The following is a 23,922-nucleotide window of genomic DNA, read 5'->3' as shown; positions in this document are numbered from 1 at the left end:
TGATTAATATAACAACTAAGATATTTTCCTCAACAATTCCCTCTGATCTTTTTATAAAGATCAAATCAATAACTGAACTGGAACTAACTTAATTTCTTGAACCCCTCAAACAAAGCGCAAATGATGAGATGGAATTTGTCTTAACCACTCTCCCCTCTGTTGATGATTAAGAAAGCAATCTCTCTGTCTCTCTCCGAGGTCGGTCGTGTCTTTCTCTCTCTGCAGCTTTTACCCCCCCCCCCCCCCTATCCTGCTTTGCTTTGCTATGTCTTGTCTTCTGAGCACTTTCTTCATATCAACCGAACTCTGAAAAACATGGATCTGGTAAGCTGGTCTCTCAATACTATTGATAAATTTTTTTCGACGGGTAGGCAACGGAAGGGGGACCCGTCTGGTCCTGATTTGACTTATTTTGTGAGATACACCCTAAATTCCTGGAGGAAAACGGTGTGTCTTTCGACCTTGTCATTCCTGGACGTTTGAAATTTTCACATTGGATTAAGGATACTGGGATCTCTACTTATTGGTTTTTGTGGATTTTTGAAGTATCGGCAAATACAGCGGATGTCGGAGCCATTTGGCCTTGATCAGGCTGCCGGCTGCATGACGCGCTCACTCTGGCTGTGAACGGACAAACCTGGCAGGTGAATGGAGCCAAGCCGAAAAGCTGGCTGCGCTGGAACGCAGACTGACTTTGGGGTTGAACTCAAGGGGAGATGGGATAAAATCTGGGAGTGAAGCGCGAAAAAGCCCAATAATTTGGAAAATTGGATTTATGTGGAGCCAGCAAAGACTTAAAGCTGACAGGAAAGGCAGTGCAGCTTGTCTCATAACAAATAACATATTTGGATTCCCTCCCTATCTCTACTCCTGGATTGTTATGACGGAGTGCCCAGAAAAGCCCCCGGCTACCCCCCTCCCCCGCTGACACCTGGATGCTTTCTGAACTGTGGGCCGGCTGATAACATCAAGGACAATGGCCTCTTGAGAGTGTTCACGGAGAAAAACACTTTCGCCCATACACACACGCATAACTGATACTCATAAAACTGATGAATTACACTCACGCGACAGGTCTCAAATGTTTACCTTCTGCATACATGTTGTCTTGTGTTTATTTGTGCTTTTGTGCTATGAGGGTTTTTTTGTGTCGGTTGTTTGTCTCTTTATAGGTGAGAGCATAAATAGGCAAACATCTGTCTCTTTTTTTTTCTCTCCCCTCTTTCCCCCATGTTGTTGCTCTTTCTTCGAGAGTTTCAAGGCAGCGCCTAGGGACCCCGTGTAAAGCGGGGTCTGGGGCAGTTTGGGGAACGCACCTCACGGCTAGCGCTCATGTAGCAGCGGCCGACTGTGTGTGTTCCTGGCAACGCAAGGCCTCAGTCAATCGTTCCCCCAAAATGTTTGTTAAGTGTATGTGATGGACGGTTGTACTGGAACTGAAATTTCGATTGTAATGCAAATTGCAGTTGACTAATAAAATTGATTGATTGATTGATTGATTGAACAGAAACCTACCACCCAAATGAAATACTAGACATACGTTTTTACACCAAATTAAGTTCAAATTGTTCCCTTAACAGTAAGATATCTCAACCTATAAGCTGAAAAGCTACTTAGCTATTTGAATCCTAAAATATGCTAGAACCAAATAAAAGAAAGCACCTTCATCAGTGATGTGTTATCCCGTTATATATGTGCAACTACCAAGAAACTGCTAATCTTATACCTGAAGAGGGGTTTTTATTTCCCAAACTGAAGGATTTCCTACTAAATGTATGCTCCACCATTTAATGACTGAATATGACTATAGGAGTCTTAAACCAGATTAATAGGGATGTCCTTTTAGAAATGAATATAACCTGTCCAGAGTACTACAATCCGACCAAACCACAGAATAAGTACCAAATTATCATGCAATTCACAATCAAGATCCTAACATTACTGGTATATAACATTTTAGGAATATTGAACTTGTAAGACAAATTCAGTGATTACAAAATTCTTTTTTTTCACAATGTGTTCAGTTGTTGTCATGATGTTGTCTTCTTTCTCTTAGATGTCTCATTCTTTCCCTTAAAAAATATTGGGTTATAGTCATTTGTCCCAACCGCGATCTCCATACAGCTGCATCTCAATCATTTTATTTTAAAACGAAAAACAAAATAAAAATCCGGCTGCCTCTTCAGAGTGGCATCTGCGCTTCACGCTGCCCTGTTACTGGCCTGGTACAGGTGGGCGGTAGTTGAAAGCCCCTCTTAGGCAGGGGTCCTGACCCGAAAGCTGCTCTGGTGATGTTCTCTTGAACCCTCTCTGTGCGAGTTACCTGTGAATCCTGGAGGTTGACATCGCACCCGAAAAACTCCTTCCAGTCACAGAGAATGTATCCTGTAGTGAAATTAACTGAACACTCCGATTTGACATCCCAACATGAAACAAAACATCAAAACTTTACCCCATGTTAATTTAGTCTGTGCACAGATTTTAGCCAATCGTTTTTTCAGATTCTAATTAATCCTTACCACCTTCCATTGTCCATCTTCATCCGGTCAGGAAACCTATGCCTAGAAATGTAATAGTTAATGAGACATTTTATAACAGTTTATCTGTCCTCTCCTGTGACAGGCCTCTGGTAGTCCTGTAAAAGCATCCACACACACAAACAAATACTTAAAAACCTCTGATGGGGATCACCATGTCTGTGGAATGAAAAATTATTTAATTTTGGTTTGCAATCAAAGTACATTTTATCCTGTAACGATGTCGGAATCTTTTTTGGATTAAAATGACCACACATCATACCACTTTTCACAAAACATTTCACCATGTCGGATCTAACTGTATGTCACCACTCCATTAAATTCTGTAACCTCTACTTAACCCCAGATGTCCTACTCTGTATGCTTCAGAAAAAAGTTCCTGTTTTAATCCTGGAGGTAACACAATCCTCCATCAGGTCATTTCCAGCACCCTTCCCACTCTAACCCTCCTCTGAAGCTGCTCTGCTCCGCCTTCACTCTTCCTGTAATCAATTCCTCTCTCAGTTCCCCTTCAATAGATATCATCCTCATGTCAAAGATCCTGCACTCACCCTTTAACGTCGTTTGACATGCACTGTTTTTTTTCAACACATACTGAATCCATATACACATTCACTTATCTTTCTATCAACTTGTTACAAATCGTGATCCTGTTAGTTCCAACACGATGTATGCGGCATTCAACCCTTAACTGTCCTGTCTGAAATAACAACCATCTTTCTAAACTACTACCTTACCTGGGGGCCTTCAATAGAACTAGCTTTTAATTCTGGTCTCACCTTTTCCATCCTAGACACCAGCTGCTCACACTAATAAATCAGACTTATCTACATTATGTTGCAGCAGTTCTTTCTTCTGGCCCCGGTCAAAAATGAAATTAAATAAGAAGAAAAGGCTTCCGCTGCAGGGTATCTGCCTTCTTGTAAAATGTGTGATAAGCATTTCACGCCGAAACAGTGTCACATTCACGAGAAGAGTCACAATGGAGAAAAACAATATTCCTGTAAAATCTGTGGGAAAAGCTTCAGTTTTAAAAGCACCGAATAACCACATGAGTACCCACACAGATCAGAACCACTGCTTATGCAGAATATGTAGTAAAAAGTTTAACCCAAGTTCCGGCTGATCACATAAAAACTCACACTGGGGAGAGACCTTTAGTTTGTCAGACTTGTGTGAAAAGCTTCATTAAGAGCAATGAGTTAAACATTCACCTGAGGAGTCACACCCATGAGAAGCTGTTTTCATGTCTGACCTGCTGGAAGAGTTTCAGTCAGAAAACCAGCTGGCTCTGTCACCTGACAGCCCATTTGGAGGTGAAGCCTTACCTGTGTCAGACCTGTGGGAAAGGTTTCAACCATGGGGAACCATTTAACTGTTCACATGAGGACCCACACAGGGAACAAATGCTATCTATGCAAGGCCTGTGGCAAATATTTCCTCCACAGTGATCAGTTGACTCCTCCCAGAAAAACCCACAGAGCTGAGAAACCGTTTCCATGTCAGATGTGTGGAAAAGGGTTCGATAAGAAGTTTGTTCAGGCGTAGCCTGGGAACAACGCGACGCCTCCTCGTATAGCAGAGAGTTGTGGTCTGGATGAGGAGGTGTGATCTTCTAAATCCTGCAAAACACTGAGAAACGAGTCCACTTACCTGCAGCAGGTTAGTGACACAAATCTGTATCTGGATGAAATATAAAGTCAATAAATAAAACAAAAATGAGTTTGACATAAAATATAAAATGCAACTCATTCTTCAGTTCCTGAGGCTAAATGCTGCAGTGCTTCTGGTTCTGATCTCGGTGTTTCTGCGAGGATGCAGCAGGATTATGTAAAATTTTCTGTCAAATTCAGGAGGAGCTCAGGATTTCCCTCTAGAAACAGTGACGTTTTCCACTTTAGTTGAAGGATTGCAGGAGGACAGGAATGTTCAGGATCGTAGCTTCTGTTGGAGGAACATTTGAGAACTTTTGTGCAGGAAAAATATCAGCTGCTTTCACCAAATGAGCAGATAATACATATTTTGAGCTTTTTCTGACTCTCGTAAATGTAGGAAGCAGTTATACCAATATATGTACTTTTGAATACATATCATCCAGAGAAGACAGATCATCCCCTATTACCATCTAATGTAGAACAGATTACTGGGTCAATGTGAGCTTCTGTGCTTCCTGTGTCTCTGCTCTGTCTTCTCTAACCCCCAGTCGGTCGAGGCAGACCTTCTGCTGGAGGTTTTCCTTCCCGTTAATGGGGAGTTTTTCTTCCCACTGTTGCTTCATGCATGCTCAGTATGAGGGATTGCAGCAAAGCCATGTACAATGCAGATGACTCTCCCTGTGGCTCTACGCTTCTTCAGGAGTGAATACTGCTTGTCGGGACTTTGAAGCAATCAACTGGTTCCCTTATATAGGACATTTTTGACCAATCTGTATAATATGATTGATGTAGACTTTGTAAAGAGCCTCGAGATGACATGTTTCATGAATTGGTGCTACATAAATAAAATTGAATTGAAATTGAATTGAATTAACTGACTGATCAATTGGATAAATTCTTGTGACATTCTGGTGAGCTGGGCCAAGTGTTGTGATGAAGTCTTCAGACATTTTTCCAAATTTCTGTTTAAAAATAAATCCTATCAATGTTAGAAACTTCTCTTGAGCTTCTGCACAAACCCAACATTCCCGATCTTTCCAGAACTATCTTTTTTTTCCCAAGCATGGGGGACAATCCAGTTAATCGTGTTATCTATATAATGAGAAAGTGACAAAGAACCATTGCTTAAAGCTCAAAAAGAAACCCATGATCAGCTTTCAGCCACCCCTCAGTGAGCAGTGGTCTCTGGCCACCCCTATGAATCATTTCTGGTTTCGCCTCTGCAACAATCATCACAGTTTAGGTCATCTCTGCCTCCAGGTGGAGCTGTGTATTTACTTTTCTGCAACTTTCAACTTTTGAAACTTCAGAAGAAAACACAAAAAGATTAAAGCCACATGCTTTTATTTGGATAATTATCAGGTTACAGAAGAAGAGAAGTGTTTAAATAAGGAGACATAGTAGATTATGAAATTCTTGTGACCTAGAATGGTCGGATCCATTCAGCTACAGATCCAACCTCTCAAGTTACATTGGTAAGGATTGGTTTTTGTTTGCACCTGTGATGCCTGTTCAGTTTGTTCTGTAGTTCTTTCTATATCTCTTTCTGCAGGCGTAGAAACACACTCCGAGGATGTTGTCTTGCATTCTCTTTTTACTCTTCTCTTTTTGTCACCTTCTCTAACTGTTAACATTTTCCCTCATATTTCTCTTTTACCTTTCTTAATTCTTAATGCTACACTGCCAGACAGGTGTTATGGGAATATTATTCTGAAGTCACCATGGCCTCACGCCACTCTAATTGCAAGGTCAAATGCTGCGTAGCTACTGTGTCGGATGTTGATTGTCTAGGATAGACTGTCTTTGTTTTGACTCATGGAGGCAAGGAGCAGCTTTGGCCGGCCTGGAGAAGTTATCCGGCCTCTGGTACCCCGAACGGATTCAAAGGAGAAGGAGCGGCTCCTGCTACCAGAACGTCTCTGGGATCCGAACCTTTCTTTCATGAGACGGTAAGAGGATTATTTTCCGGCAGTTTTATTTAAAACGCAATTGCTTCAAAACGCTTGCAAGCTTTCAAAATTTAAACCCCATTTGAAAAAATACTGCAAGAAATTTCAAAATAAGAGAGAAAAATCTGCAAAACTCTAAACCTACAAGGTAGCATGTCCAAGTGGTGTGAGGCCATAGTGACTTCAGAATAATATTCCCATAACAACAGGACACTTTGAAATATTTTTTTAAAAATCTACATAGGTAAGTTTTTGAGAGGGACAGCCCCCATGAAGCATTGATATGCGCAGAGAAAAAAAATGATGTAATATAACTCAAATTAAGCTAGGGATTCACTGATTCTTGGTTTTAGGCAGTTTTCCCAGTCTGGTCAGAAGCTCCCTGATCTTTCTACACATTTCTGGGTCTTCTTTTCTTTTTAAGGTCTTCTCCAGCTCTGTCATGCTGCTTTGTCGACTGTTGGATTCTACTTCAATCTCTGCTGCCTTCATGTGGAACTCAATAGACTTGACCCTCTCATTTCTGAGGAAGTATAGATATTTTGCATAACGGTTGTAAAGCATCTGTTGCTCTCCTGGATCCAGGTTGTCTCTCCTTCAGCAGCTCTTTGTAAACCCTGTCAGCTTCCCCTATGTCTACCTTTGCATATATGGATGCTAAAGTTATTTGATCTTGAAGAGAAAATCCAGGATCAGCATCAATAACTTCTTTCCAGAGACTGGTTGCTTTGTTGATTTCACTTTGGTCAGGTTTATAGTCCTTAGAAAGGATTTTCTTTGCCAGAACCTCTGCAGCAGATCTTCTGTCTTGTGTTTGTCTCAGGGCTTCGTCTGCAGGTTCCTCAGCTGTGTCTTCAGGTTTAAACCTTATGTTCAGTCGCAGTAATGGACTGATTCCACTGTAACCGCCTGCAGGCATCTCTTTCAGCTTCTCAGTCAACGCTCGAACTTCACCCTGAATTAGTTCTCCTTTTGCAGCTCTTGCCTCCAGATAAAGAGCAGCAATGCATAAGTTACCTGGATCTCGTTCTTTGGCAGATCTCAGGATCTCCAACTTCTCAGTGTACAGTTTCTTTAGGTTGTCTTTGACGGCCTCTGCTCTTAATATGGCGTAACTGCTCTGCCACTCCACCACATCTGGCTGCATCTGGATGGCTCTCTGGAAGAGCTCTGCAGCCTGCTGCTCCTTCTCTTTGTCGAACTTCATCAGGGTCCAGGCCTTCTCAGCACACACCTCTGGGTGGAGCTCCTCCTTCTTCTTCTGTAGAGCATCCACCTTTGACAGGTAGTCCTGACTCTTCTCATCTTCACCCATCAGATGGTGCAGCCAAGCCAGATTGCCAAAGTTCACCATCAACCAGGGACCTTCATCAGCGTGTTTCTGCTGCTGGAAGGTCTCAGTGGCCTGGTTGAAGGAGCTCAGAGCCTCTTCAGGGGAGCCCAGCTGGTTCTGGATGAACCCCTGCAGGTTGTAAATGGGACCCAGCCAGAAGTTCCCCTCATCTGTGCTGATGTCTTTCATTGAGTCCCTCAGATAGAGCAGTTTGGACCTGTGGGGTTCTACATCCCAGGTGAAGTGGCACTGAAGGGCTTTCAGTTTGGGCTCCAAAGTCTGTGAAGAGCTGTTGGGAAATCCATGTGAAAATCAAATTAACTAGTCATCAGAGAGCTGACATCATTTGTCCAGCAACATTCAGAGGAATTAAATTAATAATTGCAGTGAAATACGAAGAAGGTGTGAGGAAAAGCAAAAAGTGTTCAAGATGCTTTCATGAAAATGAAAAGCAGAGGTCAGTAGGTCAAGTCAGCTCGGTTTGACCCTGCTGTCTGGTAGGGCTGGAGGAACCCGGGCTGGCCCCTAAAAAACTGCTCCTGAAACGTAAGCGAGCAGAACTGAGCGGTGAGCGGCCGGTCAGTGGAACTGGGCCTTAAAATCCCCACAGTAAACCTGTTCTTATCTGAAAGAGAACTGTGAAGCACTTTAGTCAACAGGCCTTTCTTTTTGATTCATTTCACTATAACTGGAAGCGCATTGTCTGTTTGATGCCATGAATCTTTCCTGGGATTATTTTTAGAATGGTTTTAATCATTTTATTGACCAATATGCTCCATTTTGCCCGCTGAGTTCTAGGTCTGTTGGTCCTGCTTCACCACTGAATTATTTTTTGCGCAGCAGAAATCAGCTTTGTGCAACTGCAAGGAAATCTGGTTTTGAATCAATGGGCGAGAGGCGGGGTACAAACTGGACAGGTCGCCAGTCCATCGCAGGGCAGAAATAGTCCAGACTTTTGCCCAATTTACTGTGATATCACCAAGACCTGCTGCCACAGGTGTCGTGCCAAACGACTTATCCACTGCAGAATTTGTTTCCCCTGCGACGAGAGCGCATTCAGCTGGAAGAATTAATCCAGTCAATTCCGCCTCATTTCCAACCTATTAGTAGTGGAAATGAAGATGTTTTACTTTTCTTAATGAAATATAGCAATGGTATCATTACACTTATCGTTCAGTTAGTGGGATAAAACTAAAAATGTAATATTTGTTATTGCTATCATAAAGGATTGCTATGTTGGTTAAAACTCGATTGATCACTCAATATAACACGTTCTGAGAAAGTAAACAGCTCTGTGGTCATTTTCACATGTGTCACGAAAATATTAGCTTTATGTTATTAGATTGTCGCATGTCTGTCTACTGAAACCAAAAATCCACCTTCATGAGTCCATCACAGCTGTCTACTTGTTCATCTTTTTTCTTTTTCTTTTTTGGTAGCTAGACCCGCATGAATGGATTATATAAAGCGGATTTCACGTGTGATCAATTTAATTTTATTATAATGTGATCTTTAAAAATATTTAGACTTCCCAACTCTGGAGGTTAAAAGTTTTATTGATTTCAAGCACTCTCCCGATACAGGGGATACAAATTCTGGCGGAGATACTGTATGTCGACACCTGTGCTATCCTAGCGCAGCAGGTCTTGGTGATATCACAGTAAATTGGGCAAAAGTCTGGACTATTTCTGCCCTGCGATGGACTGGCAACCTGTCCTGGTTGTACCCCGCGTCTCGCCCATTGAAGGCTGGAGATCGACGGCACCGGCACCCCTCACGAACCCAGTGGGGATAAGCGTGTTAGAAAATGGATGGATGGATGTATGGATGGATGGATGTTATAAGAATTATTATTCTGAAGTCACTATGGCCTCACACCACTCGGACAGAGGAGGCCTGGAGACCTGATGTCTGTGTATAAGATCCACTGTTTGCTGATTGCAAGGCCAAATGCTGCAGCTGCTGAGGGATACTGATTGTTTACGATAGACTGTCTTTGTTTTGTCTCATGGGAAGGCCACGGTGCAGTATTAGGGGAAGCCCGAAAAGCGAGGCAGGCAGAGACAGGGCAGATGCAGACTGCAGCGGAACCGTGGGGTGTGATTACTTTCCAACTATGTGAATCTCTGCTCTGTTTCTCAATAAAAGTGCTGGAACGTAATACCACCGTCTCGTCAATTAGTAAAGATGGGAACTCAGTTACTATTGTTTAATATTCCACCCAAAACTCCCATAACAATTTGGCGTAAACGAACAAGATCTCCGACCGACGAGCGAGGGAGTCCGAGGACAGGAGCTGCTTTGGCCGGCCCGGAGAGGTTATCCGGCCTCTGGTACCCCGAATGGATTTTCAAGGGATGTGGAGGAGCTCCTGGTCTCGGAGCGTCTCTGGGCGTCGGCGCGAAGATCCGAACCTTTCTTTCATGAGACGGTAAGGGGATTATTTTCCAGCTCTTTTAAAAACAAACGCAATTGGTCAAAAAATGCTTGCAAGCTTTTAAATTTTAAACCCCATTTTAAAGTATACCTCAAGAAATTTTAAAATTTAAAACTGTAAACCTAAAAGGTAGTAAAAGTAAAAGCCGGTAGAAATAATGAATTATATTTAATCCTTAAGGCAAATAAAACAGGGTTCGCAATACCGAACGGTGACTAAGGTTTAAACATTAAACTAAAATTCAAAATTTAATTAGAATACGTTTTCAGCTGAAATACGGACTTTCCCACAAGGGGGGAGGAGGGGCAGAGTGATTTTCACCTGGAGAACAGGTGACCGGCTGAGCAGTTTGCAGCTGGTCCATTAAAGTCCTCTTGTCTTGGGTTTGTGCAAGAGGCTGTCCACTTCTGTTGTGGATGAAAGCGGCAGGGATGCTTAAGTCCTTGACTGTTGCGAAGACGTTTGCAGCTTTGATAAGTGGGGACCCCGACCATTATACCAAAAAGCCGACCATCAGATGTGAGGCCTTTCATTTTAGTTGGTCGATCGTGCTAAAGACGAGTAGAAAATAACAATAAAAACACAAAAAAAGGATAAAATAAATAAAAACAAACAAAAAAAAAGTCTGGATGCAGAAGAGTCCGTGTAATGGGTAAAAGGCAGAGTTTCTCAGGGTCAAGCCTAGCCCCAGGGTGGGAGGTTCGATTTCATGCTGAAAAACGTAGGGGCCCAGAAGCATGACATGCATAAATGATTTGAAATGATTTGATTAAACATGGCAGATTTCTCACATAGGGGTTATTATTATTACTATTATTTTATTCTATTGCAGTACTGCTACTAAATAATAAACATAAAATTAAGAGAAAAAAGAAAAGCGATAAAAACAAGGAAACGGAAACGAAACTAAAAAGGCGTTGCACCGGGGAAGCGTTTACGTGGGGACCGATTAGGCACTTCCGTTGTGGATAAAATTGGTCTAAACTGCTAATAGCGACGTATAACTTTCAAAAATGGGTAAGCGTCCAAGTGTCTGCGAGACACAGAGTTGTATCCTTGCGGGACTGAAGCGTAAAACCGCGTGTGGACGAAGCATCGGGGGGTCGTAACCAGCGCACGCTCTCCACCTTTTAAACTAAGCGGGAACTTAACGCGTTGAAAACATCTTTCGGCGTTGGTGTTTAAAAATTATGAAAAACATAGAACTATTTAAGATGGTGAAAAAGCAGGCCTGCACGTGTTTGTCTGTCTGAATGTCATCGTTTGTATGTAACCGTACGTATGTATGTATCTATGTAACTAAACGTTCATCTGTGTGAATTAATTTGGTTAAAATTAATGTTCATGGTTTCAAGATGTTCATTTGTTTTGGGAGAACTGCAGCTCCGTAATTCAAATGACATTTTAAGCATGGACTATGTTAACAACAGAGGTACAGTAAAAGAGAGATTTAAATAACAAAGTTTGTTTTTTAACATTAAATATCAGGACCAAATTAAATTGATACACGGAGAGATTAACATGGCTTGAACGGAAATATTTCAGCTTTGTTAGAAATTGGAAATAAGCGTTACATAAGCCTAAGTTTACTGTTTTACAAATTTAGGCTGAGATCCTATCACTTGTTTTTTAGCCCTAAAGTAATTTAAAATTACTGAGATCTCATTGCTTATAATAATAATGATTCATCACAAACCAGTCCAGTTGAAAGAAGTTTAGATATACAAGATTTTTGATTTAAATAGATGAGAAAAACTGTGCTTTGAACAAACTGTATGGAACTAAATATGGTTGCTTTTCTAAGGGTTTTCTATTCATTTATTTTTTACTTGGAATTTGAATGCAACTAATGAGAAATTTTGAGAAGCGTCAAAATATCAGAAGGCCACGTTACACGCGTCATCAGTTACGAAATCATCTGATGTTATTAGTTATGCTGAGCTGAGGTGAACCTCAGAGGGACAGTATAACCTGAGAAGGACAATAGATATGATAAACAAATCTGACCATAATGTAAACATCTGAATGTTTATGGCGAGGCTGGGTCTGTGTGTTCTGGCCTGGGCACGAAAACTATGTCAGAGGGGAAAAAATAAAATAAAGCCAGCATCTGAAGGGTTAAATTTTAATTCTAATCTTGGTTTGTTTTGGGTAGCCTTCTCAATGTGCTGAATTATGGGGAAAACTCTTATCATTTATAGAGAAACACTAGAAGCTCAAAAACTAAAAGGGAACAATCATTGCTTTAAAGTTTCACCCTTGACCAATTAAGATTGATAAGGTATATATGAATAAAAGTATTACTAACAGCAAATACACATGGTCAAAGGACCAGAAGGATATCAAAAAGGTTTGTAATAAGTCAAAAACCTATGTCATATTGAAAAAGACATAATTGTGCTCCTTGGAAAACAGTTTTGTTTTAGTTTTTTTTGGTTCATTTCTTTCGTTTTTTTGTTTTCTTACTTTTGGAGGTGTTTTGAACAGAGTTTCAAAGGAAAGGGGAAGAATAGAAACCTTCCCAGGATCAGAAAAAAAGGGGAAAAACATCACGTTAAAGGGACACTAAGGGGACCAGGGTTTTAACTGCATGCTATTAACACTCTGTTTTTCTCTGAGTTATTGCTTTCAGATTAAAGGAGACGCCACCTTTCTGCCAACAGAAGACTCTGAAAAGACAGTGATAGCAGTGCGGTAAGGAGTTATAATCAGATTTGGACACTAAATTATACTTAGTTTTAACCAAGTTATGCCAGATCTTCCAGCAGGAAAGGTGGTGTCTTAAAAATGTTTGTTGCTTTCTGCTATTAACAGCTCTATCTTTCTGCTTCTTTTTCTTTGCAAATAAACCTGGTCAATATGATAGGATTGTGCTAACATAGAGATTTAGTCTCATTTTAGACATTCTCAGATGCGAGAGAATGCAGAAACAGTGCCGCAGTGCCATGGGGGCTGATCCTTGGGACAAGGACTAAAGGTGATGTCATTGACTTCAGCCTGATCCAGTTTTGAGTTTTATTTTGTCAGAGACAAAGTTTTATTTTATTTTTTTATCTTTTTATTTTCTTTTATGTTTGTCATGTTAGAGGGAACACTGTAGTTAAAATGTTTGTGACTGTTTTGCTGTAATTTCTTTTCAACCTATGGAGCGTTTTCTTTGGCAAAAAATGCTGGCAGAATTCATTCTGTTTGCAGGCGTGAGGACTGGAGGATGGACTCTTGATGAGAAGGAGAATGTTGGGCTGCTGAATTCAGACATTGGACTGGAAAAGGACATTGAAGGACTATGACTGAGGCATCGGACAACCTTCGACTACAAACACAGATGAGTTCTGCAGACACGACTTCATGCATTTCACTTCAGATTTTGTTGTACACAATTAAAACAAAACACACGTTACGAAACACATTAAGATTATGTAAAGGTGAAAACTTTTAAAGAAGCACCTTGATGGAATCATGGAGCAACTTAATAAATTAAGTGGGTATTATATCAACAGTTAAATAAATAAATGAATTAATTAGTTTTCACTATATAAGTAGAGTAATGTGAACTTTTAAATAGCATTTCATTTAATGAACATCTTAGTGTAAGCTGATTTCTGCTACTCTGGCAGGGATCAATAAAACGCAAAGAAAAGGTTACTGGCTAAAATGGATAAGGTTGCAATAAAATTAGCACAATGACACATCCTATTAACTAACATGGGTAAATTTAGGATTAAAGCATCAGTGTAAAATGGTTACAATATTTATGGAGATTTAATATCTTTCAACTAGAACACAAATAACTCAAAAGTCTTTTTAACCAGTTAACCTGTTAACCTGAGGGCTTTTAGATCAGGATAATTTAATGGTTATCATCTTACATACAGAAAATAAGTAAGATTATTTTAATTAGATTAGATTATGGGGACATTTTGGATCTGGTCAGGATGGTTGGGGGGCTGTGATGATAAAAGGGTAACAGCTTGAAGGTGATATCAATGAATGAAGGTTTTCTCTGAGGAACATTAAAGCAACAAAGACATCCCACATTGGAACTCCTGTTGTGTAAAGAACATCTTGAACGGCACGTAAGGTGAGATCCTTACAATGAGAGACGTTCCACACAGGGGGGTGTGGAGACCCCTGGGGCATGGCACCCAGGACGAGCTGCTGTGGACTTGACACAGCTGGTGGAACCAGAGGGACGACGAGGTGGTCCCACAGGTCACCTGACACCTTACACTGACTGTAAAGGGTTCTGGGTTTTCAGGGTTGCTGAAAACAGAAAGCTTCAGAGAACCTTTAACCCTTCCTGACCAGGCACTCAGAATACGTAGATCATAGATCAGATTGCAGAGGCCTAGACAAATAGGAATGCAGAGACGCGTTCACCCAAGAACTTCTTAATAAAAGTCCTTAATCCTCAGTTTAAGAAAATAAATAATCACATGTATGGTTTACTTTATTTTTGGATTAATTTGGGAACTAATTCTGATTTGCTTAAGTAGCTTTAGTTGTTCTACAATGTTAGAACGTTTTCAAAAGCTCCTGTTCTCTCCTGCTCACTGCTTTGTTTTGTAGAACTTTGGCATCCTTAAACAGTAACAGCATGGTATAAATATTTTGTCTTTTCTGTGCAGAACAGCACCCACCTCACTTAAAAAAAAAAAAAAAAAAAAAAAAAAAAAAAGAAGTAGAGAGAGAGGGAAAAAGCTTTCACGTGGAAAGGCTTTCTTTTTCTCAGTTGGGTTTTCAAAATAAAATGGGAAATGTCATGAAACGAATATGTTGATGAAATTATGTTGCAGAGAACTTCAACTGTCAGACAACAACAGTTAAGACACACATTAAAAGCATTATGTTAAGAATTATTATGAATTTACTGCATATACATTTGAACTTAAAGATTACTATTTTAATTAATAATTAAATTGCAGAATTCTGAGAGCTAAATAATTGTGCACAGAAATATCTTGAATGTGAAAGTGCTTGGAGGATGTTTTAATAAATGACACATGAAAGGGGTTTTGATAAGAACACTAATTACACCTTGTTTCTGTTCTCTAGTGGGAACAAGGACTCGTGTCTGCAGACCATCTTCACAAAGTGTTTTATTAGAGAGAAATGCAAAATAAAATGCTCAGTGCCCATCCAGAACTGAACGCTTATTACCATCCAGCTCAATCATCCAGCCTGAGAGGGGGAACCAAGAAGAGGACTGGGGATGAAGAAGCCAGAGAACTCTGATTCCTTATTCTTCAACGGGAGGAGTTGCCTGAAGAGACCCTAAGCGCGATTAGATTATTTTCTGCCTTGTGCCTGAATGGCCTGAAGGCTTTCTTAACTCTGCGTTCTTGACGTTTAGAACTCTTCTCATATTCTGTTGCTGTTTGTTTAACTGCTCTGTTCCACTGACTCACATGTTTGATTTTTTGTGTTATGAGATCTACACTTTAATATTACATCATGTTGATCAATATGGTTTTATGGTAAAAAATGGAAACTGTTTGCTTCAGACACACAAGGATCTATGGTTTATGCACCTTTTGATTTGATATAGGAAGAACCAGGATCGGATTGGCTCTAAAGATCCTTTAATATTAGCTGGTAATGTTAACACTTAGATTCAATACAGGGTTTTCAGGCTCAGATTGGCCGAGAGCAGATCTCCCTGGGAGGGGGCCTTGCAGTTTTTACTACCCCCTAGGGGTAGCTTTTTCTGGTGTTTCCCCTGCCCGCACTGAACCTCTCCTGCCTTTGCTCCTGGTGTTGTAAGTTTGGAGTGGTGGATTATTGTCCATCATAGGGGTGAGTGGAGAAAGGAGTAGGAGGGTATTCAGGGTGGGTCAGAGTAGACGGATTCGACCTTGGTTACTGAACAGGTTTTAGCTTACCATAGTCTAATGTAATTTTAAAATAATGTGCGCATAGGTACCTAAAACAGGCCTTACCTAATTAGATGAATCCTAAATTGTGGACAAAAGCTAAATCTTTGATCTTGTGTGTTAAAGCTCTATGAAGCATTCATGTTGATCTGTATTAAAAGTTCCAGCACTACCCGGTTCCAACACGGGAACCCTTTGGGTCCCACTTTACGAGTTTACAGAAATGGTTCCTCTGTGCTTTGTTCACATTTTCAAGTGATGTGTCATCTTGTTTTGTCTTGATGCTGACGACGCCATCATCAAAAAAAAAAAAAAAAGAGAGGAATGTTATAAGAATTATTATTCTGAAGTCACTATGGCCTCACACCACTCGGACAGAGGAGGCCTGGAGACCTGATGTCTGTGTATAAGATCCACTGTTTGCTGATTGCAAGGCCAAATGCTGCAGCTGCTGAGGGATACTGATTGTTTACGATAGACTGTCTTTGTTTTGTCTCATGGGAAGGCCACGGTGCAGTATTAGGGGAAGCCCGAAAAGCGACACAGACAGAGACAGGGCAGACAGAGACTGCAGCGGAACCGTGGGGTGCGATTACTTTCCATCTATGTGAATCTCTGCTCTGTTTCTCAATAAAAGTGCTGGAACGTTATACCACCGTCTCGTCATTTAGTAAAGATGGGAACTCAGTTACTATTGTTTAATATTCCACCCAAAACTCCCATAACACTATCATAACGGATTGCTATGTCGGTTAAAACTCGATTGATCACTCAATATAACACGTTCTGAGAAAGTAAACAGCTCTGTGGTCATTTCCACATGTGTCACGAAAATATTAGCTTTATGTTATTAGATTGTCGCATGTCTGTCTACTGAAACCAAAAATCCACCTTCATGAGTCCATCACAGCTGTCTACTTGTTCATCTTTTTTCTTTTTCTTTTTTGGTAGCTAGACCCGCATGAATGGATCATATAAAGCGGATTTCACGTGTGATCAATTTCATTTTATTATAATGTGATCTTTAAAAATATTTAGACTTCCCAACTCTGGAGGTTAAAAGTTTTATTGATTTCAAGCACTCTCCCGATACAGGGGATACAAATTCTGGCGGAGATACTGTATGTCGACACCTGTGCTATCCTAGCGCAGCAGGTCTTGGTGATATCACAGTAAATTGGGCAAAAGTCTGGACTATTTCTGCCCTGCGATGGACTGGCAACCTGTCCTGGTTGTACCCCGCGTCTCGCCCATTGAAGGCTGGAGATCGACGGCACCAGCACCCCTCACGAACCCAGTGGGGATAAGCGTGTTAGAAAATGGATGGATGGATGTATGGATGGATGGATGGGTGGATGGATGATCTGGGCTATTTATTTTTCCTCGCCATCAAGATCTCTGCCAACTGGCACCAGAAAATGCTATTGTTGGGCTTTCTTTGTCTGTAAACAGATGCATACAACGCCTTACGAGCACAGTCATGATGAACTGGTTGAACTCGCACAGCTGACAATACAGCGATCTGATTGGCTGAGCAGCAAAACTCGAATCATGTGACCTCTTGGACCGGAGCACAAAATTTATATTTTTTATCAGCTATAACTTTTTAATGTGCAAGCGAAATCGTGGGAACATTGATGTTTTGAGATCACTGCTATGTGTAGCAACTTATCCAAGTGGAAGAAAGTTTCCCCCTGACAGTTCATACGAAACTTCTTGAGGAGACGTCCTACAGATTCTGGCCCACGGACTAAAATAGATTATTTATTTAGACATTTAAACTGGTAAGCATTTTAATATTTTAAGTGATTTAATACCATAACTACCAGAGTGCAAAACCTTGATCAATGTAAATACCAAAAAAACTAAAAAAATAATAATCTGGTTGTTACATTAATACTGTAAAACATAAAAAAGAAGGGCAAATTGAATAGAACATTATTTAGGTACATTTCTAAGAAAAAGTAAATTAAAACGGCCAACACTAGTATGAGCCAAAACTAGCCTACTACAAGTAGCGGAGAAGGTCAGCTGTGGTGCTGCAGCAGCAACATATTGATAATGAGATACAACAGTCCTATGTAGGCTATAGGCTAATTACATGAAACAAAAGAAAACCGTGTAACATAACAATAACTTTAAAAACGTGATTCTTTGAATGTTCACTGGTGAAATCAACAACAGTGAAACTAACACAGAGAGTTAGTTAGCAGCTAACATTCAAAAGTTAAATAGCCTAGCCTTACGAACACTGAACGTTACACTGAACTCGAACATGCAATAAAAAGAGTAATTCATGGTTGAGAATAAATGAGTTACTGAAATAAACTAGGTACATTTGGTTGCTCACCTTGCTTTGAAACAACTTCCTTGACTGGTTCTGACAAAGCACCAAGTAGAACATACCTGACTAAATCTAATATGCAGCACCGTGCGTTTTGTGTTGATCATGCAATGTGTCCATAGCAAGTGTGAAACTGGGCCAAAATTCCCTAGTGGCCGAGAGTGGTATCACAGGGACTTGACTGCAAAGGTGCCATAGACACTATTTCATGCTTTATAGTTAGATGTCATCACAGACTGTGTCTCACAGAAAGTGTTTTACAGTATTTTGAAAATACAAAAATACACAACACTGAAGTATTTTGATACAAAATACAAAGGCATTTTCATCATCTCAATAAAATACAAATGACAAAATAGTATTTTGTATTTGAAATACGTATTTCAAATACTTGTATTAGAAATACTACCCTTCCCTGCATGTAGCCTTCACTACTCCTTGATGAGTTTGGAGCCACAGAGGAAGTTGCTGAGTCATTGAGTCGTTGACTTTCCCTCATACCAAGCATGCATGTAGCGACAGTGGAGAGGAAAACTAATGAGATCAGTACTTGTCCTGTTAGATCTCAGTGCTGCATTTGATACAGTTGATCACAATATTCTCCTACAAAGACTTGAACATACTGTAGGGATTAAGGGGAAAGCATTAGGCTGGTTTAAATCTGATCTGTCGGACAGATTCCAGTTTGTTCACATTAATAATAAATCTTCCTCAAACTCTAGGGTCACCTGTGGAGTACCACAGGGTTCAGTCCTTGGACCAATTCTATTTACTATATATATGCTTCCGATTGGCAAAATTATCAGACAGCATGGGATTCATTTCCACTGTTATGCTGATGACACTCAGCTATATTTATCCATAAATCCTGATGAATCCAATCAGTTACTTCGACTGCAGTCATGTCTTGATGACATCAAAAGCTGGATGACTTTAAATTTCCTGCATTTAAATTCTGACAAGACAGAAGTTGTAATCTTTGGGCCAGAGTCTTCAAAAAATAAACTTCTTAATCAATCACTTAATCTGGATGGCATTAACTTGGCCTCTGGTAATAAAGTAACAAATCTTGGTGTTATTTTTGACCAAGACATGTCATTTAAATCCCATGCTAAACAGGTTTCCATATTTCATATTTCTCCTATTTTAGCTTCCCTTCATTGGCTTCGTGTTAAATCAAGAATAGAATTTAAAATTCTCCTTCTAACGTATAAAGCCCTTAATAATCAAGCTCCATCATATATCAGAGCTCTGATTACCCCGTATGTTCCTAACAGAGCACTTCACTCTCAGACTGCAGGTCTGCTGGTGGTTCCTAGAGTCTCTAAAAGTAGAATGGGAGGCAGATCCTTTAGCTATCAGGCTCCTCTCCTGTGGAACCAACTCCCAGTTTTGGTCCGTGAGGCAGACACCCCGTCTACTTTTAAGACTAATCTTAAAACTTTCCTTTGTGACAAAGCTTCTAGTCAGAGTGGCTCGTGTTACCCTGAGCTACCTCTATAGATATGTGGATGACACCTTTGTCAAAATCCAGTTAAAAGAAGTGGAAGCTTTCACCAGACACATCAACTCGGTGGAGAACAACATCAAGTTTACCAGAGAGGACGCCGACGACAACAAGCTACCTTTTCTCGACTATTTGGTGAACATTGAAGGAGATGGAAACCTCAACATTGAAGTATATAGAAAAACCCACTCACACAGACCAATATCTTCTTTTTGACTCTGGAGCACAAACCTTCGGCCATTAGAACCTTACAACACCGGGCCGAGCATGTCCCAACTAAAACAGAAGGGAAGCACAAGGAACAGAAACACATCAGAGATGCCCTCCAAACCTGTGGGTACCCTAACTGGGCTTTTGGTTAAATCAGCAAGAAAATCCAAAAGACCCGCTGCAGAACATAATGGTGAGAAGAATAAACGCAAAAACATCGTCTTCCCATATGTTGCTGGAGTCTCTGAAAAACTCAAGAGGATTTTCTCCAAACACAAAATCCCAGAACATTTCAAACCTAACAGGACCCTCAGACAGAGGCTGGTGCATCCCAAGGACAAAACCCCCAAACCTAAGATGAGCGGAGTGGTGTCTGCAGTTCAGTCAGTGAGGAACGTTCTGGTCTTCATGGTGGAGAAACCAAACAACCTCTCCACAGACGCATGGCTCAACACAGGAGAGCTACCTCCTCAGGTCAAGACTCTGCTGTCCACCTACACCTTAAGGATAAAGGACACTCTGTGAGGACCAACATGTCCACATTTTGGACAAAGAAGACAGATGGTTTGAAAGGGGTGTGAAGGAAGCCATCTACGTTAAGAGAGAAAAACCAACCTTAAACAGAGGAGGAGGCCTTAGGTTCCAACTCTCAAAAACTTACAATACAGCTATAGGATTAATTCCGGCCAATCATCACCTTAACTCTCACCCTCATATGGGTGATCAAAACATTGTTCCTTTAAGCCAAGCCAATAACGACCCTAACAACTCCTCGTTACAGAGGAGTGGACCAGTTTCGGTCCAATCTGCTGCCTTAATGTCTTTAACGACCGCCCATTACTAAGGGGTGGACCTGTTTCTGTTGAATTTGCATGTTATCTAAGCCATTACAAGGCCTTTGTTTGGACAGTAGTATAAAGCTTGTACAAGTCCAGTTGCTTTGTTTTTTACTTTTTTTGGAAATAATCTATTGTTATGCTGCTATAGGCTTAGGCTGCTGGAGGACATCAGGGTCTAATTATCTCTCACTCTGCTGAGTTCTCCTACTGCTCTCCAATCTGCATTGTTTGTCGTCATTTCAGCTTTTAACTTTTTGTTCTCTGTCATTTTTCTCTTCATAGAAGGTACACCTGGGCCCCGTTCTTGATACGTTGCTTAAAACATCCGAGATCAAATCACGCATCCAAGATGATTTCATCCGGCTAATCATGATCCGGCTAATTGGGTTCTTCCAACACACCTGTTGTTTATGATTAGTATGGCTGGATTGAGTTATCTGAGATTACTGCACGTTCATGCGTTTGTTTAAAAGGGGAAATGTATCGATAGTAGAAACATTGATCAGCTGCGCTGCTATTGGCTGTTCAGCATGGCCAAAGAACGCCCACAGTTTTTCTCCCAGCAGAACACGAGCTTTTAATGGAAGGTTATGCCGAATTTGAGTCATTAATTAAAATGACAGGTAACGCCTCAAAGTCTGTTAAAGCCAGGAGAGAGGGCTGGGAAAAAGTAGCAGACAAATTAATGTGTAAATACTGTCCATGGTAGATGTTTCTATCACTTTCTACAGTATGTATTTTTGCATTTTATTAATTTCATATACTTTGTTCTTTTATGTCAGAGCCTCCATGGGACCCACTAGAACATGGGGACAAGTAAAAGTTAAGTACAAGAATATTCTACAAAAGGGTAGCCTTTAATTATTAAACTGTAATGTTAAAAGCCACTGTTGAATAATGTGTTTGTCTGTTTATAACAGCCACCAATAAGAAGGCTGGAAAAAAATGGGTTATTTTTACTTTTGTTGCACGAGACATGTTTCACCCTTTTTTTTTTTTTTTTTTTTTTTTTTTTTTTTTTTACAAAATGACACAGGGTGCCATCTGTTCCCTATATAAACGGCTTCTTCAACAAAAAATAGTATTTTGACCTGAAAAAAAAAAACACAAATTAAGTAGAGAAATTAAACTCCACAATGTGAAAAAGAGAAAAACTGCTCTAGAGATCAAGTTGCTTCAAAAGGACCTTCAGAGTACGTTCTAATACACCATTTGACAGTAGTATTGCAGACTTTACATAACTATCTCTTATTGCAGACAAAAGTTGACTTGCCGGCTTTTCTTTATAAATAATTGTTTAAATAAAATGACAGGAACAAAGCATTATTTGTTTCGTCTTTTATTAAACATTAAAAAATGGTGTTCCACAATTCTGTCCCTTCCTCTGCCACCAGGTGGTCCAAGTGCGCTGGCGGGACAGACTTCCCTATCGCCTCCGCTTATACAGCTGCAATCTAATCCTGTTTACATGAAATAAGCCTGCGCGTGAGCAGGCTTAAGTTTGCGCACATGTTGCTTTGACAACAAGTCCAAGATGAGTTTCGAAGAACCAAATTATCCAAGATCATGCCAAATCGTCAACAATCAAATCCAGCTAACTGAGTTAGCGACGTATGAAGAACGGACCCCTGGTCTGGTGTTCTGTTAGCTGTGACATCATCACGGGAGGCAGATCATCCTCCAATTACCATCTACCATAGAAAGTACTCCTGGGTCAATGTGAGCTTCTGAGCTTTCTGTGTCTCTGCTCTGTCTTCTCTAACATAGAAAGTACTCCTGGGTCAATGTGAGCTTCTGAGCTTTCTGTGTCTCTGCTCTGTCTTCTCTAAGCCCCAGTGGGTGGAGGCAGATGAGCGTTCACACTGAGCCTGGTTCTGGTTCTGCTGGAGATTCTCCTCCCTGTTAAAGGGGAGTTTTCCTCTCCACTGTCGCTTCATGCATGCTCAGTATGAGGGATTGCTGCAAAGCCATCAACAATGCAGACGACTGTCCACTGTGGCTCTACGCTCTTTCAGGAGGAGTGAATGCTGCTTGGAGAGACTTGATGCAACCTGCTGGGTTTCCTTAGAGAGGAAACTTTCTCACCAACCTAGAGGATCTGATGGAGGCTGACTTTGGAAAGAGCCTTGAGATGATGTGATGTGAGTTGAATTGAACCGAATATTAATAATAATATTATCATTGATAATAATAATAAGAATAAGAACAATAAGAACAATAACAATAATAATAATTCATGTCTGAATAGTTTTTCCCTCTAGTCTACTTTTATAAATAAAGTAAATAAAGTGTATTTGCTTAGCACCTTTCACAGAAAAAACTAAAAGTGCTGTACAGAGAACCAAGAAAATGAAAATGAAAATTAAGTGCTGTTTAAAAAAAGATAAAACATATGAAAACAAGGAGTGAAGATTTAGCCCTGAACTGACCTCAATGCAAAAACAGTCAAAGCAGAGGACAGCAAAGTGTTAAAACTATGAACAGCTATTGTTGTTTCGGAGATAAAATCTCCTTTTATCTCTTTGAAAAGGTCAAAGTAACACAGCAAGAGTTGAATATCTTTATCCATTATCAAATATTTCCCATTATTCCAGTTTTTTTAAACTACTGAAAACAGAAAGAGATGATGTGGCTGAAGAGAAAGATTTAAAGTAACACAGTAAGAGTTGAATATCTTCATCAAAATGTCAAATATTTCCCATTATTCCATCACTCACCTCATGCTGCAGCTGTTTTCTGTGTCAATCTCTGAAGGTTTGTGGATTTTGAAGCTTCTCCAACGTCTCTGAGAGGTTCTCCTGGAAAGTTCTCAGTCTGAACTCAGACGCTGGTTTGGACCTGGTTATATGAAGTCAGGGAGACCAGTGGAGTGAAGTTTGACAAGAAGAAAAACCAGTTAAAGCAGTCTGGGAGAGGCTGGCATTAAGTTTCCTTTTGGTTTGACAGGAATAGAAACTTATCCAGAGAAACAGAATGCTGCAGGACGAGATGGGCGTAGACTGCTGCACCTTCTTGCAGTTTGATCACAATAACACTAGAGGGCGCTCTCTTAAAGCAGGAGTAAATCATAGTTCAGACACTTATGGTAGGTCGTTACAACATTTATCAGCATGACTATATATGTACTTTAGATATCTTGAATTAGAATTCTTCCTGTTCAATAACCCTGAGTAAATGTCACAATGCCTGCCATATTTTTGTTGTTGGCTCAGACGCGTCACGGTGCGCTCTTGCTGCT

General features: G+C 40.4%; 1 pseudogene; it reads right to left on the bottom strand.

Moving 5' to 3' along the window:
• Positions 1 to 5,519: 5,519 nt before the first annotated feature.
• On the bottom strand, positions 5,520 to 23,503 carry LOC118560852 (annotated as a pseudogene).
• Positions 23,504 to 23,922: the final 419 nt, after the last annotated feature.

Source organism: Fundulus heteroclitus, unplaced genomic scaffold (assembly GCF_011125445.2).
Source record: "Fundulus heteroclitus isolate FHET01 unplaced genomic scaffold, MU-UCD_Fhet_4.1 scaffold_491, whole genome shotgun sequence".
NCBI lineage: Eukaryota > Metazoa > Chordata > Actinopteri > Cyprinodontiformes > Fundulidae > Fundulus > Fundulus heteroclitus.
Note: the sequence above shows the minus strand (reverse complement) of the source record. Positions and strands in the feature narration are given on the sequence as shown.